We start from the raw sequence: 19,414 nt of genomic DNA, 5'->3' as shown, positions 1-19,414 counted from the left end.
CGAAGCAAGAGGAGTGAGTGTAGGCTAATACCTGACGTGCCCGTGAAGGTGCCACTGGTATGTTCGCCAGTATGTACGCGCTCCACGATAATATTCACCAATCTATACATTACTCCTCTTTCATCCATACATCCATATCTCATCCATACACTTATCTTCTACGAGTCTACATAAATAAGTGACAATGCTAATATATTGAGTATATATATATATATATATATATATATATATATATATATATATATATATATATATATATATATATATATATATATATATATATATATATATATATATATATATATATATATATATATATATATATATATATATATATATATATAGAGAGAGAGAGAGAGAGAGAGAGAGAGAGAGAGAGAGAGAGAGAGAGAGAGAGAGAGAGAGAGAGAGAGAGAGAGAGAGAGAGAGAGACACACACACACACACACACACACACACACACACACACACACACACACACACACACACACACACACACACACACACTTATTTATATCTACATCTATTTAACTATGTATCAATCTATCTATATCATATATATATATATATATATATATATATATATATATATATATATATATATATATATATATATATATATATATATGAATGTATGCATGTATGTATATATCCATTCATTCGCCGGCCAGCGAGAAGCACCCCAGGCTGACAAAGCTTCTATCCCTTCCCTTGCCCACAGCAAAAGCACTCCTCCTTCTCTCATGACAATGTAGATCACACTAACATGCATGACCTGCCAAACATGTTCATGCAGTGTAGCGTCGAACTCTTAAAACAATACAAAATGCACAAATTCCGCCAACCATTAATTCACACACACACACACACACACACAAAAAAAAAATGACACGTTACACCTACCACAACCTTTTTACAGCATCTATCTCTTAAAACCATTAAGTATAAACACGAAGCGTTACGTAAGAAAATATCAATTCCATAACGTTGAAATATTGGCAAGGGCCTTGTGCAAAAAGCAAACATTAATAAATAACAATACTTCACTTAACAACACCATCTTCAGCAACACACTACTCAACCAACTGAAGCAATACAGACAAGACAACCAGCAACAACACGGTTAAAGTAACAGCCGCGTAGTACTCGTTCCTTCTCTGACCCGAAAAAATAAACATCACAACACACGCAGCCCAAACTAGTACGAATTAAACTCAAATACGACACCAATCAACAACAAGACGATGAATGAAACACGGCACCACACTCGCTCATCCCATGGCCAAATAGAAAAAAATAGATAACAGCAACATACACTACTTGAATAACCAATACAATGCAAAAACAACACCAAGCAATAATAGGACAGCTTAACCAACAACAAAATAAAAGACATCAATTTACTACCTCCTTCCATGGGTGCGAAAAAAAAAAAAAAAACCATACCACAGCAACACCAAACAAGCAACTGCATCCAGTACCAGTCTCTCTCCCACAGTCACAGCGAACCACAGCAAGGCACCACTAACGTTAGCCAGCATGTAAACAACCAACAGAAACACAACAATCTCAAAATAACCAAGAGAACGTGCATTGAAGGGACAAGAGAGGGGGTCACGCTAGCTGAGCAAACACACACACGCACACACACACACGCGAGCAAACTAACAACGATACTCCTCTTTACTTCCTCCTGTTATTTTGCCTTTTCCTCATACTTTCTTCATATCTTTCTGCTCCTTTCTTATCCTACCCCTTCTCTTTTTATTTTTCTTCTCCTTCATCTGTTTACCCTTAAACCGCTCGCGACAAGGCACGAGGTCACTTCAGCCCTGCAAAGGGAGGCCACTACATAACACCACCCCTATCCCCACCACTACCATCACTATCTGACCACCGCCAACAAGAGAGGCATCGACTGACGTAACAGAGTGAACCAGTGCATTGTGTCGGGTTAGATGACTGGCTGGCTCAATTAGAACAGTTCCATTCCTCGAAAAAAGATGCCAGATTATCTGGAAAGCACAACATGGTACAGAAAAGTGGGTCACCTATAAAAATAAAAAAAATGTTTCCCAATATAATTCAAAACAAAGTTTTGAGTATTAAGAACAGTTTTCAATAATCTTTGACTCAGTAGCGGTATTATGGTAAATGAAATTATGAATCTTCGGTCGCACCGCTGTAGAATTTACAACCTTTTGTTCGTTGTTTTATGGTCTACAAAAAATTTTTGTACTATCAGTTTTCGGTACTTGATACACTAAAGCAGTTAATAAATCACGAACACAGGCTTTACTTGTTCATATGTATTTACACCTTGGAGGAAGATTTATACGACTTGGCATTCCAAACCAAAACAAACCTTCTTCTTCTTCTTTTGACCTGTATAGCTTTTGATCAGCTCGCCCTACCTATCACCATCACTAATTCTGCTACTAACTCCCCTCTCTGCCTCTCGTAGTTGCTACATTCTACAATTAAGTGTTCCACTGTTTCTTTCTCCCCAGTGTACTATAGCTACAGCCATTTGTATTGGTAAGCCTTGGTGAGGTTTAGTTCGGCCCCTCAGCCTCTCCTTTCGGCATCATGCGGGTTTCGGCCTTATAAGTATCTCTTTACCACGAGTAGTACTGACTAGATTCAGTTCGGTACTTGCCAGATTGAACATTAGTGTTCGTGGAATCTATTGCAAAAATGGTTCAAGGCATACATGCGGCAGGAGATTAGAAAAAAAAAGCGAGAATGGTGTAAGCTTGGTTGCGAGTAATTAGCTTATAATAACTGAATGGTAGAGTGTTTCTCACCACTTCACATGAAAAATGTTAGCATAAACACTTGGGATCAATGTCTTGTAGAATATAGGCACAGTGCATCATGATTTATCACGTGAGAGATTTTAGAGTGAGCGAGTACTCATCCCTTCAACAGGCCTTGACTCAGTTTTAGTTAAAGTAGCTAGCGATCACTGGCAATTTAGGGGGTATGGAGCCGCTCTAATTGCTAGCTAATTTCTTGACTGGCTGATTAGTCGACTGGCAGGTTGGCAAACTGACTGACTATATATAGTCTGTTTCATTCCGTCTGTCCACTCGCGAACGTAGATGTGGCACTTGCGCATTGGTAATTCGTGATTGCGTGAAGATCATCTTTATATTTTTAGTGATGTATTTGAATGTTTGTGTATGCAAAAAACTCTCTAAGTCTTTTTATATAAACCGCAAGCGTGGCGATTTGCTTCGAAAATTTACCATTTAAGCACACGAAAGAACAATTTGTATATCAAACAGTAGGTCTGATAATACTCGAACGATTCATGGTCTTTCAGATACCCATATTTCATCTCATTCAGGTACATAAAGTGACATCCGACTATGCTAGTGTCTATACATCATGAATTTTGATGTGTTGCATGGAAACAGCATGGGTAGTCTAATATTCTAAATAGCCTATAGCATCTCATTCAACAGTTATTATTTACTATTTCATGTTATTTCGATTATTAATCATTATTTACATGCAGTAAATTATTAAGATATTCTTTGTATGCATTTGCAGAGCCAGATGTCTTTTTAATATACCTAAAATAAGCTATCAATCAATGAATTTGAAAAAAACATAGATCGTTCGAACATGATGTGACTATGTCGTTTGATACAAGCTTGTCTTTTCGTGTGCTGGTATGTTAGATTTTCTATGCAAACGACTGAGTTGCTTTTTGTATACTTAAACATTCAAATATATTATTGAAAAATAAGCTTGAATGTTTTCCCAACAGTTGATTTTCACGTGTTCACAAATTAGAAATGCGCAGGTGCCACATCCATCAAAATTTCCGCTTTGTTGGTGGACAGATGAAATGAAACAGACTATAGCAGGCCGCGTAACTCACTGAATAGGTGACTAATCCGCTAACTGACTAACTGGTTTGATGACTGGCTGACTGGACGGCTGACTGGTTGGCGTGTGGCAGTTCAGTTCAACCATTGTCATTAATGATGTGGGGTTTATGTTATCGCACCTGCCCTTCCCGAGTCGATATACCTGAAGGTTATTAAGTAATCCGCTCAGCAGAGGATCAAGTTATGGTAATCACGTACAAATGTAATGAGACTAAACAATATGCCATCAAGTACTAAGGGAGTGGTTGTGACGGAGGTGGTGGTGGTGGTGTTGCCATTGTTGCTGAATGATGTTGAGTTTGGGGTGGGACTAGCAGGTGTGTGTGTGTGTGTGTGTGTGTGTGTGTGTGTGTGTGTGTGTGTGCGTGCGCGCACCTCTACTCCACATCCTTTCCGTCCGGAGGAGGCGCGTGAGGACCTCTTGATAAGGAGACGCGGCAGAGTCGACTTATGAGGGTGAGAGGCAAGGCTGTGATCACGTCCAAAAAAGAGGAGGAGGGAAATGCCAGAGGGGAAAGAGGAAGAATCTGAGATAAACACAAGGAGAGATGAGGAGTAAGAGAGAACAGCAAGGATAGGCAGTACAAGTAAATGGTACAGAAGGGGACATGCGCTATAGTAATAGTAATAATAATAATAATAATAATAATAATAATAATAATAATAATAATAATTTTATTATTATCAATAATAATAATAATAATAATAATAATAATAATAATAATAATAATAATAATAATATTTTTATTATCAATAATAATAATAATAATAATAATAATAATAATAATAATAATAATAATAATAATAATAATAATAATGGTTCATTTCGCCCAGCGGCATATAAAAAACTGGAAAATAGCAAATACGCCAGTAGGCAAATCACAGAATGTACTATTATATAAAATCAATACTAGAGAATTAATCAAGCCCTATCTATCTATGAATGTGCATAGCACACTTGTGCACAGTCTATACAAACAAAGGGCCCATCCAATCCCTACATATAGATCCACACACACATAGGCAGAGGGCTCTGTCTGACGGCGGTGATGATAGTTTCCAGTTCCCAGATTGCTCCATCTTATTCATATTGTACACGGCATTGCGGCGCCGTACAGCCAGACGGTACATCCTATGCCAACTGAAGGTCAGTATGAGCTAGTCCACTTGGGGAGCCCCATTAATTAAGGATGTTATGGCAAACCTTGTACCACTGAGGGTGGCCTCGGTGCCCATCTCTGTTACAATGGCCCTTGAGGCTGTGGCGGAAAATAACCCATTACCCCAGGACACTGTCAGTGTGACATTCGGGCTACTACATTTATATTCCCCGGGTTTCTCAGGTATCCATTTATCGACCAGCTCGAAAAGAAGGCAGAATCGTTGGGTGGGTTGTGTTCTGACTGCCTGGGTCGGGATTTGAAGCCAGGGCCGCAGATTGATTGTTAGGCAAGCAAACCACTTCACTACTGAGGAAGTACATGATAGTAAGAGAGAGAATGAAGGAGGAAGGTAGCCAGTAAAAGGGGAATAAATATAATGATGGAGGGTTGAAAGGGCCAGTAACACGTGTGTGGAGAAAGGGAAGGAGAGAAGGAAGAGATGATGATAGGAGAAGGGATGGAACAAAGGAGATTGAGGTCAGACGGGAAGATGGAAGTGAAACGAGCAGAGGGAAGGAAGGAGGGATCGAGAGATGAGCTGGTAAACAAAATAAAAAGAAAGAAAGGCGGAAGAAACAAGAGAGAGAGAGAGAGAGAGAGAGAGAGAGAGAGAGAGAGAGAGAGAGAGAGAGAGAGAGAGAGAGAGAGAGAGAGAGAGAGAGAGAGAGAGAAGAAATGGAAAGCCCAATGAAATATGCGATATGGAAATAAAGAGGAAAGGGATGAGAAAGGAAGAAAGGGAGGAAATGGAGGAGGAGATGAAGTAGGAGGACATAGGAGGAGGAGGAGGAGGAGGAAAGTTGGAAAGTTTCGTTCAGTCAGCGCAACATCTGTGGTCATATGCCGGAGAGAGACAGAAGGGGAAGGAATTATAGGAGAAGGGAACAGATCCCAGGAGACGGGACACAACCCCCGATTAATACCTGGTACCCATTCACTGCTGGGTGGACAGGGACGTAGGGTATCGGAAAAGCCGCCCAAATTTTTCCACTCCGCCCGGAAATCGAACCCGGGCTCTCTCGGTTGTGAGCCGAGTGTGCTAACCACTGAACCACGAAGCCCCTAGGAGGAGGAGGTACACAAAGGAACACAAAGGAAGAACAAACAACAGCAGACCTGATAGTCCTTACGAGGCTGTTTGTGACAAGCTACACTAACTATCTAATCAAAGGTGGAATATGAAGGTTAGCAAAGGCGAAGGCTCCTCGCCACCCCTACATCCCTCCAGCCAAAGCTGGCAGGAAAGGAAAAAGAACCATGCAGCATGGAACAACTGCATGGAAATTATGTATTAAAGAGGAAAGAACTACCATTACTGCTACCACTAACCGGGTGATAAAAACGGACAAGAACACCAGTATTCGAAAGGAGGAGGAGGAGGAGGAGGAGAAGAAACGCAAGGCAAAAGGATGGTGGTAGGAATGAGGAACGCAAAGCTGAGAAGAAAATTAAATAAAAAGTAATGAGAGTAAGGGATAACAGGATCAGGATTAATGAATAACGAGAGAGAGAGAGAGAGAGAGAGAGAGAGAGAGAGAGAGGTGCCACGGATTATACTCTCTCTCTCTCTCTCTCTTGCTCGCTCGCTCGCGCGCGCACACATCTCATCCCCTCCAGTAGCAAATCTCTTCCCACCTTCCTGAGCGCCCTCCCCCTCTCCCCAAGTCCATCCCACAGCCATCTCCTCACTTCTCTTCCTTTTCTCCTCCTTGCCACCCCTCCTAACCCTACCTCGACCACCACCACTGCCGCCTATCCTTCCTTCTCTCCTTACCTCAACCAAGCCCCGGACGCTATCACCGCCACTAACCGAACCCCCGCCCCCTCTCTCTCTCTCTCTCTCTCTCTCTCTCCGTGTACCTTTCCGTCATCATCCATCACCAAGCACACGTTTCACACTTCCACCAAAACTAGCTAATAAGACTAACTTTTTAATGAACGGTGTTAAAATGTTTTATGCCACCAGTAGCACTATGTACCACCATCACCACCACCACCATCCATAAGCATCCCACCCTACCCTCCTTCCCCTTCACCCTCCTCCTCTCCGGTCACTCACCTTCATCTACCAAGCTACGTAGGTCAGTGCAGGAGTGAGGGATGGAGAGAGTGAATATGAGCGAGGATGAGAGGCCCATGATGATAGAAGTAAATGGCTGACGCACGTAGTAGCTTATATAGACATACTTTTATCGTGACGTGTATACAGTCAAGACATTAAATGGTTTGTAATTTTTTTTCCTTGGGGCTCAAGACTGAATCGAACCTAAGAGACACGTAATAACCCAAAGTATTAGCTATATACTACATACCTTTACACACACACACACACACACACACACACACATATATATATATATATATATATATATATATATATATATATATATATATATATATATATATATATATATATATATATATATATATATATATATATATATATATATTAGAAAGATGATATATAGATAGTTTCAGTAAATCCCCTTTCGCTCTCTGCGAGCAAGCCACGTATACGCAACGATAAATATCAACAAAAGCAACGGAGCGCCGGACGGGGTTGTGCCTCCTGAATAATGTGACTTTCGCCTCTGATTTACGGCCGCAATTCCACCTTCTTGCAGCATTTTTACGAACTGAACGATGGGGCCACCCGGCGATCAGTCTCCTACCGTGTGTGTGTGACTGTGTTTGTGTGTGTGTGTGTGTGTGTGTGTGTGTGTGTGTGTGTGTGTGTGTTTACCTTTCTTCTTAACTTTCGGAATGACTTTCATCTCCAGATTCTTACATCCCTTAAGATGATCGTGTCGTTTCATCTCTCTCTCTCTCTCTCTCTTGTCAGTAGCATTTTATTAACGCTTTCCGAGCGATAATTAGAATAACGACGCTTAACAAATAAACAGAGGAAAAAATATGCAATGTTCTCGTGGATCAGCAAACATTAACTATTTTTTTATTTGTCTGCCGGAAAGGTTTTATTTTCACTGGAACATTTTTTTACAGCTTATACGTATTTTTCTTCTCTAAATTTACGCGATGAAATGAATGTGAAAAAAATATATATAGCATTCCCTCTTTCTCTTTTCTACTACATATTTAAAGATACAGAGTAAACTTGTCGTAATTATAAACAATTTGTGACGTTATTTGGGAAATAAATATTTAAGAACTTTTTCATGTGATTAACTTCAAATGAAAATATCTTGGCTAATTATTTTTTTTACCTACCAACCCTTGACATCTCAGTAATTGACCTATAGAACTACCCGGTTTTCCTGGATATAGTTCTAAACTATCTCTAATTACCTGCTGTTATTTATGACTAACATTAGTATATATTTTTTTTAAGTATTACATGTGTGTGTGTGTGTGTGTGTGTGTGTGTGTGTGTGTGTGTGTGTGTGTGTGTGTGTGTGTGTGTGTGTGTGTGTGTGTGTGTGTGTGTGTGTGAAGTTATGTCACTTTCTACCCTTCCACACAACCCTCAGCCTGTCCATCTTACCCTTCACCACCTAACTTCGCCCCCTCCGCCTGGTCTTCCTCCGACCCCAGCCTCCACCTTGTTCATATTGCACTGTTTACCCATCCACCCTATCTAAACTCTCCACTATCTACCCTATCTTAAACTCTCCACATATCCACCTTCCTTATCTTGCACTCTTCACCCATCCACCTACCTCATCTCTTCACGCATCCACCTCCCCCATATTGCACTCTAGACCCATTCACCATACCCACGTCGCACCCCAAACGTGCTCCCTTGCCACTCCACATATCCCTCTCCCTCTGACTAACACCCACGCAAACAAGACACTCCAGTTCCCCCCTTTCCCATCAAAGTAGTACCCAGTCGCAGCTCTTCCCTTTCATACGCCAGCCCCCAACCCTCTCCTTCTGTCACCTCCACCTCCGAGCATTCCTCTTTTATCAGCATCACGAGAGGAGGAGGATAAAGGGGTGGGGGAGGAGAAGGGAATGTTGCAATGTCGCTCGTCGAGTCCTAGTCCGATATGTGTTCAGGACATTCAATATGTTTGCTGACCATAAACTGGGGTAACCTACACTAGAGCTCCCGTCTCACGCTATGTATCTAAGGCTTTAAGATTTTTTTTTTTCTTTCTCACTCTTTATAGATACAAGCGGCGTTTGAATGAGGAGTTTGTGTCCGTTTGCTACTATACGTTCGGGATTTATTTTTCTTCTGTAGTTAACATTCTTAGCAGAGTTTTCCGTTCACCTTTCCTATTAACTTAAAAAAGGTCCATCGTCTGTGTGTGTGTGTGTGTGTGTGTGTGTGTGTGTGTGTGTGTTGGCCTCCGTGGTCGTGAGTGAGCAAGCACCACGTCATGTACTGGGCGATGCGGCATGAATCACCGAGGGACATGGCATTCTAACAACACGTGGCCACGCGTGAAAATATTAATTCCTCTACGCCAAGACAATATTATTTTTGAACCATCACAATGCACCTCGTTTATTATTATTATTAACAATATGACAATATATATGTGTGTGTGTGTGTGTGTGTGTGTGTGTGTGTGTGTGTGTGTGTGTGTGTGTGTGTGTGTGTGTGTGTGTGTGTGTGTGTGTGTTCTGCCGTCAAGTAACAACTTACTTATACCTTTACCGCAGCCGTCGAGCAAAATGTGTGATGAGAAGTATGTTATCGATGAACAGCGGGACAGGTGCAAAAGGAGAATATAACTACATTTGTGTCAAGCAGCAATGATTGAACACCATACGCCATTACTGTATGTATCCCTTCATTCTGTGGCAGTCAAGCTAAAAATGCGATAGGAAATATGTTTATCAAAAAAGAGGTGCAATAGAAAGATTCTGGCAATTATTTTTTTGACAAATAACAACGATTTGCCAGCAGTTACTTTATTACTTCATTCAGTGGTGCAGTGGTGTGACGGGGAGTATACTTATTATGGCAGAGCAGTGAGGCAGATTCGAAATATAACGTTATGACTTTTCTCAAATAACAAGCATTGGTCAACATACCCTATTACTTTGTTTACTTCTTCATTCAATGCAGCAGGAAAAGTTTAATAGAAATGACGGAAATAACCCAGAATGAAGTAACGAGAAAGGTTTTAAAAGGCGTATCTCCCAAACTAAGTTATTGGGGCGCACCACTTCACGACGGTGACCGTGTGCAAAGCCTCTCTCTCTCTCTCTCTCTCTCTCTCTCACACACACACACACACACACACACACACAGTATCTGGGGAATCAAAAATATTTCAAAATAAGTTTCATAATCTTGAAAATACATCACAATCGATTATAATTTTTTCCATATACTTTCTTTACAATTTCCTTTACTGCGCTATCGAGTGGTCGCCAATAGACCAGCTACCGTTTAGTAGTAGTAGTAGTAGTAGTTGTAGTAGCTAGTATTAGTAGTTATGGTGGTGGTGATGGTAGTGAGTTACCAATACCTGCCGTGGTGACGACTGTGAGCTCCAAGCCCCTCTTTTAACCTTCGGCACCACTACTGCTTCACTCATCACAACCAAAACCAACACCAAACCCACAATAACCAACAACACCGTTACCATAACTTCAACCACCACCCCAGCCATCGTTATCACACCAACCACCACAACCTGCGCCACCATTACCATCATCGTAAGTTCGTAACCACCACCACTGTCCCAGTAGCTCCATCACAACCACTGATAACATATCGTTAGCTGTCTTATCTGTCCCGTCAGGGCTCATGTGGCATGGTTTCCTCTCTCTCTCTCTCTCTCTCTCTCTCTCGTACCCTACAGCAGCCTCTCTCCATTGCTTCGATCCTATCGGACATAATCAGCGTCACCTGCAGCGCTAATTTCCAATTCGCGTTAAATAATTCCAGCGCCTTCCCCTCAGTGTAATTGCGTGTTGAGGGAAGGGCAGTGGATCTGTGGTACCCCTTCCCTCGCCCCATGGCATGCCATCCCCCGCGGAGGCCTGGCCGCGTCCGCGTTCCGCGTCCCTCATCGATAAGCGGGCTCGAATGGAACTGAATTATGAAAAAAATAAATTGGCATAAAAAATAAACACGAGCGTGACATGTTTTCATTATCGTATTTTCTTTAGGAGAGCTTTTTCTTCGCGCTGCCAGGGTTGTGGGCCTCGGGGCCAATGTTGGGCTCGTCGACCCTGCTCACCGGGTCGTTTTTGTAAGACAGTCTCGACTGAAGGAGGCCAATGGAACGGCCACAGAGTTCTTAGCTTGAGAACGTCGATGAATCATGCCATAAGGTATATATAATGAGAAGGGGGACATGGAGACTTGCCCATAGGAACCCTCGGGTTTGGCGTTGTACGGTGGGCGAGACGACGCGCTCTCCACCGTATGCTCTTTTGGTTGATTGACTTGAGAGACCGAGTCTTCGATCTTTCACTTATTTCTTTTTGGTCTCTAGCAAAATTGTACTACCAAAGTCAACGAAATAAGCGACACATGCACAAAAAAATATATTACAAAAGAAAATGTACTATGTTGACAAACAGGAAGAGGTAACTGCAACGGTATATTTGTTAATACGTACAATGACAGGTGAGAAGACAAACATGACCATCAACAACAACAACACTACAAGAACAACAAGTGGCTCCCGGGAGGTTGGTTAAAAAGTGCATCCTTACCACCCACCATGTGGGTCCGGCAAGGAACCCTTTAGTATGTGCACGTGCCTCGCCTGTGTCACAGCCAAAAAACCACGTGGAAGAGGAGGAGGATTCCCGGGTGAAATATTTAGAAATTGGAGACGATTGGATAGGTTTACACACACACACACACACACACACACACACACACACACACACACACACACACACACACACCACTCCGTAGCGCAACTGGTTAAAGCGCAGCACTGCCAGGCTTCACGGTCTGACAGGGCGACGGTTCGAGCCCGCTCAGGCCGGATTCTTTCCGTTGACTAGGAGTGGTTACTGTCCCCCCTTGAGCAAGGGGGATGGGGGGGGGGGGGGTGAGGTCCTGGCAGTACCTAAAGATCGACGATAAAGAGCACTTGCTCATGTCGGGAGGGTACCTGCTGGCGATTACGAGTCCAACACGTGATCAGGCCGTGGTGAATTACACACACACACACACACACACACACACACACACTCAGCAGCCATGGACGTAATCAAAGACCAACAAAGCTGACAACTATTTCACGCTGACAAATGACAAACTAAAATAAACAAAAACACCCATCGCAAACAACCCAAACACATTACAATCTCTCTCTCTCTCTCTCTCTCTCTCTCTCTCTCTCTCTCTGACTACCACACCTCCTTACAACTTTTATCAGATGATGCTTACGATATGAAAACACTGGAGGGGGCGGGGTTACAGCATCGAACACTAGTCACGGTTCCCTCTTGGGTGATATAGTTAGCCATGTGCTGAAACACACACACACACACACACACACACACACACACGGTGAACAGTTAGTAAACCGATCGGATAAGGGACCAAAACTCAGTGATAAAGGGAAACCATTGAAAACAATAAGATTATGCCCGAATGTACACCAAATAATATGAACATCGAGCAAACAAACAAACAAACAGCCGAAAACTTAAACAAGTGGACACATAAAAACGCATAAACAAACTTGTATAAACTCACGGAAACATGAAATGGTCCTGAAATCGCACCGATATTGGTGGTTTACAGAACACACACACACACACACACACACACACACAACCATTGACAAGAAACTTTCAGAGGGTGCAACAGAGGAAAAGGTGGTGGAGGATGAGGGGAGGAGGAGGAGGAGGAGGAGGAGGTGGGGGAAGAGGAGGAGGAAAGGGAAAAGGAGGAGGTTAAGGAGGATTTGGAGGAGTAGGAGAAGGATCCCTGTTGACCTTTTCCTGCACTATGAAAATTATATTCTGAATAACTTCTTTTTTTTAATTCTATGCGTTTCTGTTATTTTATATTCACAGTACAAGAAGACACTTGTGAGGGAGAAGGGAGGAAGATGAGGCGCCGCGGGGGTGCTGTGTTCATAAGGGGTAAGAAGGGGAGAAGAGGGGAGGAGGAAAAGTGATATTTGGGGAGGAGCAAGGCAGGAGATAGAAATGAGGAGGGGAAGAGGAGAAATGGGGAGAAGAGAAGAAGCGGGGAGAAAAATTGAGATGGGAGGAGGAGAAAAGAAGGAGAAAATGGGAAGTAGGAAAGTAGAAGGGTAAGAAAGTCAAAAGAAAATGGAGAAAGGGGGAACGGTAAAGAGAGAAGATGGAGAGAAGGTGGTGATGAAAAAGATAAGAGGAGGAGAGCTGGGGTGAAGAAGATAAAGAAGGTAAAGAGAGAATGGATGCAGGGAAGGGTGATAGAAAGAAAATGAGGACAGGGGAGGATCACTAATAAAGGAGAGCAACGAAAAAGAAAGGACGAGAGAGAGAGGAGGGGAAGGAATAATGAAAAGAAATCGAGGACAAGTGGAGAGAAGTGAAAGGGAGGTTTTAGATGTAGAAGAAAGAAACGACAAGTGAAGACGAAGTGAGTGCAAGAACAGAAAGGAAAAGAATGAAAGAAAAGGGACTCATGAAGGAGCAAAGGCGGAACAGCATGCGACAGGCAGACAAATAAATGGAATAAATGGATGAGAGAAAACTGGGGAGAATGATGAGTAAAAAAGGAAACGGATTGATAGGAAAGAATTGACGAAAGAGCGAAGGAAGGAAAAAATAAAACTATATAGATTGAACGGATGAGGGACGCAGGGGAGGAAAAGGAAAAAAGGGTTTGTTTGAGAGTTAAAAAGGAGAGAACTAACAGGATAGAATGAGATGGAGAGCATTTAATAAAGAAAAAGCGAAAGTAAGATGAATAGATGGATGGGGGTGAAACGATGACGAAATGAAATGAAGGGAGAAAATACACGATAAGATGAGATGGAGGAGGGAAAGTGAATAAAGGAAGAGCGAGAAAAGGTGAAATGAATAAAGAATGGACATATGAGGAAATAAAGGGTAGGGACCAAGACAAAATTTGATCGAAGGAGATGGAGAAGAAAGTGAATATTAGGAGAGTTGGTAGTAGGAATGATGGAAGGATAGATAGGGAATGAGAGGAAGGAACGGGAAGAAAATGCGAGGGAGAGGAGCAACTACTGAGTAAGGAGGAAACTGGCGAGGGAGGGGGCAGTGAGATAAGAGGGAGAGGAAAAGGAGGGGGAGGAAAAAGGGGTGGGAGCGGGAGAGAGACTCGTCAGGAATAAAAGAAACACCTATGTGTGTGTGTGTGTGCGTGTGTGTGTGTTTTAGAGAGAGAGAGAGAGAGAGAGAGAGAGAGAGAGAGAGAGAGAGAGAGAGAGAGAGAGAGAGAGAGAGAGAGAGATGCAGTGGAGAAGGAAAATGGCGAAAGATTAGGAGGAGAAAGAGGAGGAGGAAGGGAAACAGGAGAATGAGATGAAAAAAAATGGTGAAGGAACGGGAGGAGGAGGAGGAGGAGGAGGAGGAGGAGGAGACAAAGGACAAAAACTAGAAGACAAATAAAGGTTATATGTGTGAAAAAAAAAGAGAATACAGGGATGACCTGCAGGGAAATTGCAAATGAAAGACAAGGGGACATTAAAAGAAATCCTGACGGTGAAAAATCAAGTCAAAGTATATAAGTACAACAACAACAACAACAATAATAACCAAAAGAGAAATAAAGGGAGAGGGCCAAAATGAGGGGGAATGAATGAATATAAATGACGCGGAAATACCTTCTAATAGTTAAAGGGGACTAAAATAATGACGGAGGGGAAGGAAGGAAGAAGCGAATGAAGATGAATTAAGAGGCTTCTAAATGGCTTAAAACTGGACGACATAAATGTTAGAGAAGGAAATTAAATGCTATGAAAATATGGCAATACGAGAGAGAGAGAGAGAGAGAGAGAGAGAGAGAGAGAGAGAGAGAGAGAGAGAGAGAGAGAGAGAGAGAGAGAGAGAGAGAGAGAGAGAGAACGTATGCCAGAAACTTTACGAGAAAAATTATACTGAAAAAAAAAGGGTGGGGGGAGAGGAAGCGAAATATACCACGAAAGAAAGAGTGAGAAGTGTGCAGAATAAACGTGGAATAAATATAACTATAAGAAAAAGGAAACCGAGGAAAATACAAATAAATGAGTAAAAATATGGTGACGGGCCCAAGTAACGAAAAGAAGTAAAAGAGAATAGGAAAAGCAAGACATAAATGGCGACGGCGAACAAAGAGTGGTAAGGTACTAAGAGTGGAGGAACGGATAGATGTTGTAGGATGAGGTACGATTGCAATGCGGAGGAAAGAATCTGAAGGCTAGTGGTGGGAAAGTCAGAATTGGAGGAAAATGAACACAACTGGTAGATTTCATGATGATGGAAAACAATACTGTGGTGGAGTAATCATTGAAAAATATATCCGAGATGGTAATGAAATGATAGGGGTCAAAACAGCAGTGACGGTAATGGAAAACATGGCAAAAAATGATGGTCAAGATATAAAGGGGAATAACAATGCCAGCGTAAATCAGTTTGCTTTGCAGAGAAGTAAAATGATGGAGTGATATCACACACAAACACTGCTGAAGATATCAAAGGAAGGTAGGTAAAGTTGGGAGCATACACTATTAGCTGCGGCTGGCCGTGTCTCTGTATCATTGTGGTGTGTGAGAACACATTAAATCAGGTCACAGTGTGTTACCACAGTTTACCCTCCCCAGTTTTCCCCAGATACCCATTTATTGACCATCCCGGAAGAAATAATGAACAGCTGGGTGAGCTGCGTATCGACTGCCCTGGCCGGTAATCGAACCCAGGCCTGCAATTCGTAGTTAGATAAGCTAACCACTGCACCCCGGAGAGGCGTATGTAGGAAGTAGGTAACTAAATTGCCGATTAGGTAAGTGATGATAATAGAGAAAAAAAAAAGTTAAAGAAAATAAGTGGACATTGGTGGTAGAACTTTGTTGTTGGTGATGAAAGACTGACTGCAATCGACATATGCTTTGGCGATGAATAAATGAAAAGAAAAAAATAGTGATGGTGCGCAGTTGTTGATGGATAAGAAATAATGTAAGGAATAGCTTAAACTGAGAAGATATACCAAATACGAACACGCCTGAAAAAAATGGACGCAGGTAACTAAATGGCTGAGAATATAATTATTTGGTAATGCAGAAAAAAAAATCAAAGGCTACCTAATCTTGTAAAAAAAAAAAAAAATAGAACTGCGGTAAAAGAGCATTCCGGTAGACGTGTTCAAGTAATACAGATGAGGCACAGGTAGCTAATCAGGTACAGCTAAGTGCATAGATGCTGTTTAGTCGAACTTAATACAAGCTATTCAAGTTAAGACGCTGGACACAACACACCACAGCCCCCTCGCCAGCCTCTACCTGAACTCTCGCATCCTCCCCTATCCCAGTCACCACAACGATAATGGTTGCTGATGAAATCCTTACCACAGGCTGCGGCAACACCACCACCACCACCACTTCGCCTCGTCCTACCTTCACCATGCCCCACCGACACCATACTGCAGTTTGTCGGTTTTATCCTGTACTTTCCACAGTCTTTTTATGTTCCTTATCACGCCAACCCAAACGTCACTTTTTTTTTCTTTTAATACAAAGGAACCGTTATTCTAAATGTGTTTTACATGCACAGACTCTGGCGTATAAGTTTTACACTCAAGGATCTTCATATTTTTAACTATTACTGCCTCTAATAATGATCCTTTTATGAAGCTTCAGCAACAACTACTTCTATTACAACTATTATTTATATCATCATTATATATAGATATAAATCATTATGCTACTGCTACTACCATTACTACTGCTATTGATACTGCTACTACATACGATCATTATGGCCGCCGGCCGCTAATTTTGAAACTCCTAACACTAACTACTACTACTACTACTAATAATAATAATAATAATAACAATGATAATAATAATAATAATAATAATAATAATAATAATAATAATAATAATAATAAAATGTCCTAATTACACGTGACAAATACAATTTCACAGCATGTAGCACTGCAAATTCCGAAATACACGAATATTCATAACATTTCAAAAATGTTCGTTAACTGAGATATTAGTCTCACTCTTATCCGTCATAGGAAACTATTGAGACTTTTTTGTGGGGTGTAGTTCTTCCCCTTGATACAAGAATTTATATTTTGTGTAAATTACCTCCATAAGATACCATACCCACCTCCACCTAAAGGATACATACCACTGTCAGGATCACCATAAAAGCTCTCTTTCTCTTTGGCATAAAAGTTGAGTCATCAGTGTTTGACCATATTACTCCACCACAGTGTTGACAAGTACGATCTATCCCTCTTTGTCCCCGCTCTTGCACTGCCACCGCCGCTGTTGATACTGCTGTTGCTGCCGCGGTGACGAACACTTCCTTTCCAACCGTCACAATACCTAACATGGTTTCTTGTGCCACCATCTCCACATTAGAACCAATACCACCATTATCATCACTATTACCACGCACATTACCACTTCTATTTAACCAACACTACTTTAATAAACATCCTACTCAGCACCAATAATAACCTCATCACCACCACCGTCACCATGTTCATCTCCCGCGGTACAGCGGGATCGGCGTCACCATGGGGTGAGTAACGATGGTTGGCGAAATTTGTGGGGAAGGTCAGTACGTCTCTCAGGTATTCAGAGGGAAGGTGGAAGGTGGCGTCGCCTGCCGCGACGGGATACGGTGGGAACGTCAGTACGGAAGCCTCTGGGCTTATTGTTACATCAATGATGCTGCCAATCGTACACATTTAGTCTTCAATACTAAATTGACTTATAGGTGTGTCGTGAACTTATGGTTACTGTGTGTGTGTGTGTGTGTGTGTGTGTGTGTGTGTAAGGCGCGGCCAGGGGTGCTGCCGACGGAGTGACGCTACGGGCGGCCTTGACAGCGATCCGGCATATGACGTTATATTAAGTTGTCAGTAGATTGTTATCAAGCGCGTGTACACTGTTAACGCGGCAATATAAATTATAATGCTAAGATGTGCGGCGTTAACAGGTGCGCGGCAGACGGTGTGGGGGCGCCGTTTGTGTGTGTGTGTGTGTGTGTGTGTGCACGGCAGAGGGCGGGCGGCGATGGGAGGCGGCAGCATGGGTGTGTAGCACTTTCACGTAGTGTCGAGTGGCGGCGACACAACACTCCGCGTAAATCAATGATGCTCTCCGCCGGCAGGAGCAACAGCAGCCGCGGCAGAAGGTGGCTGACGGGGAGGAGAGACAATGGGGCAGCTTTAGCGGAGATGGTGGTGGTGTCGGCAGGTTCAGGAGTCGCCTGTCATCGCCACCACCAGAAGGAGGAACTTTTCACATGAGTGCTCCTGCCTTAATTCGTTGACCCCGTGGTCCCCGTTACTCCACCGCCAGCAGTATGCACCAACACTCCACCCTCGCCCTTCTAAGTGATCCGCAGGTCTATCCCCCCCACCCACCCCCCGCACACAGGCCTCCTTCAGGGGGGCGGGGGACGGCGCAGGTAGGGCGTGTCATGGGTGCGGGTAAATTTTCACCCTTAGCGGCTGCGAGGGTCCCGCTACGGCCCAGGCACTGTACTTCCGTGGGCCTCACCCAGCACTGGAAGCTGTTTCCACATTCCCTGACGCCCCGTGACGAGTATTCCATTTGAACAACGTGTCTGACCACCCCCCAAACACCACTAACCGATCACCTGATGGTTTATATGATGTTATTTCCACACGGAAGCTGGCCGTGACATACGTACACACTGCGAGGCGGCCAGCCCCTGCTAGCTCTCTCTTACATCGATCCAATAACATAGCAGACTACATCACATTTCCACTGGTTTCCGCAACCTCCACTCCCAGCAGCCACTTGAAACCCCTCATATGGGACGACACCGATCTTATGTCTTTGACTGTTGCACAGAATAAGCCAAGAAAGCCCTAAAAACTATGTAAAATGAGAAAAACTCACTCGTGTCGAATGTGGGTCGGCCAGGCTCAATATGGCGGGTTGGTCGCTGGAGTTGCCATCTAGTGTATGAATTTTCAACTACCCCCTCACGATGCCAGCCGCCCGCAATCGGTTGGATTTATTTCCTTTGAGCTTTAAACACATTTTTACATTTTCTTTTATTTTTAATCCTTTCCGATACTGCTTACCTGAGCTATCCACTTAAAAGCTATCATATCAGAGTTAAAAGACAGGGCAGCATGCCTGAGCAGACGAACACAGCCTCGCAGCATTCTCCACTTTCCCGATTTGATAATGACATCCTGTACTGTTACTTCTGGTATCAATAACATGGTGGTGGCCCTCCCACGTAATA

General features: G+C 42.8%; 1 protein-coding gene across 5 annotated transcripts in view; it reads right to left on the bottom strand.

Annotated features, from left to right (window-relative positions):
- LOC126995362 (uncharacterized) overlaps positions 1 to 19,138 on the bottom strand; it is a 252,694-nt gene extending 233,556 nt beyond the window's left edge. For 4 of the 5 annotated variants that reach the window (XM_050854838.1, XM_050854841.1, XM_050854842.1 and 1 more), the window contains exon 1: positions 19,060 to 19,138. The gene's annotated coding sequence lies outside the window, so the exon portion shown is untranslated. Of the gene's footprint in view, positions 1 to 17,308; positions 17,509 to 19,059 lie in introns of those variants that run through there. The other variant, XM_050854839.1, reaches the window with a different exon arrangement.
- Between the last annotated feature and the right edge of the window lie 276 nt (positions 19,139 to 19,414).

This window comes from Eriocheir sinensis, chromosome 8, assembly GCF_024679095.1.
Source record: "Eriocheir sinensis breed Jianghai 21 chromosome 8, ASM2467909v1, whole genome shotgun sequence".
In the NCBI taxonomy this organism is placed as follows: domain Eukaryota; kingdom Metazoa; phylum Arthropoda; class Malacostraca; order Decapoda; family Varunidae; genus Eriocheir; species Eriocheir sinensis.
This window is presented reverse-complemented; position numbering and strand designations above follow the sequence as displayed.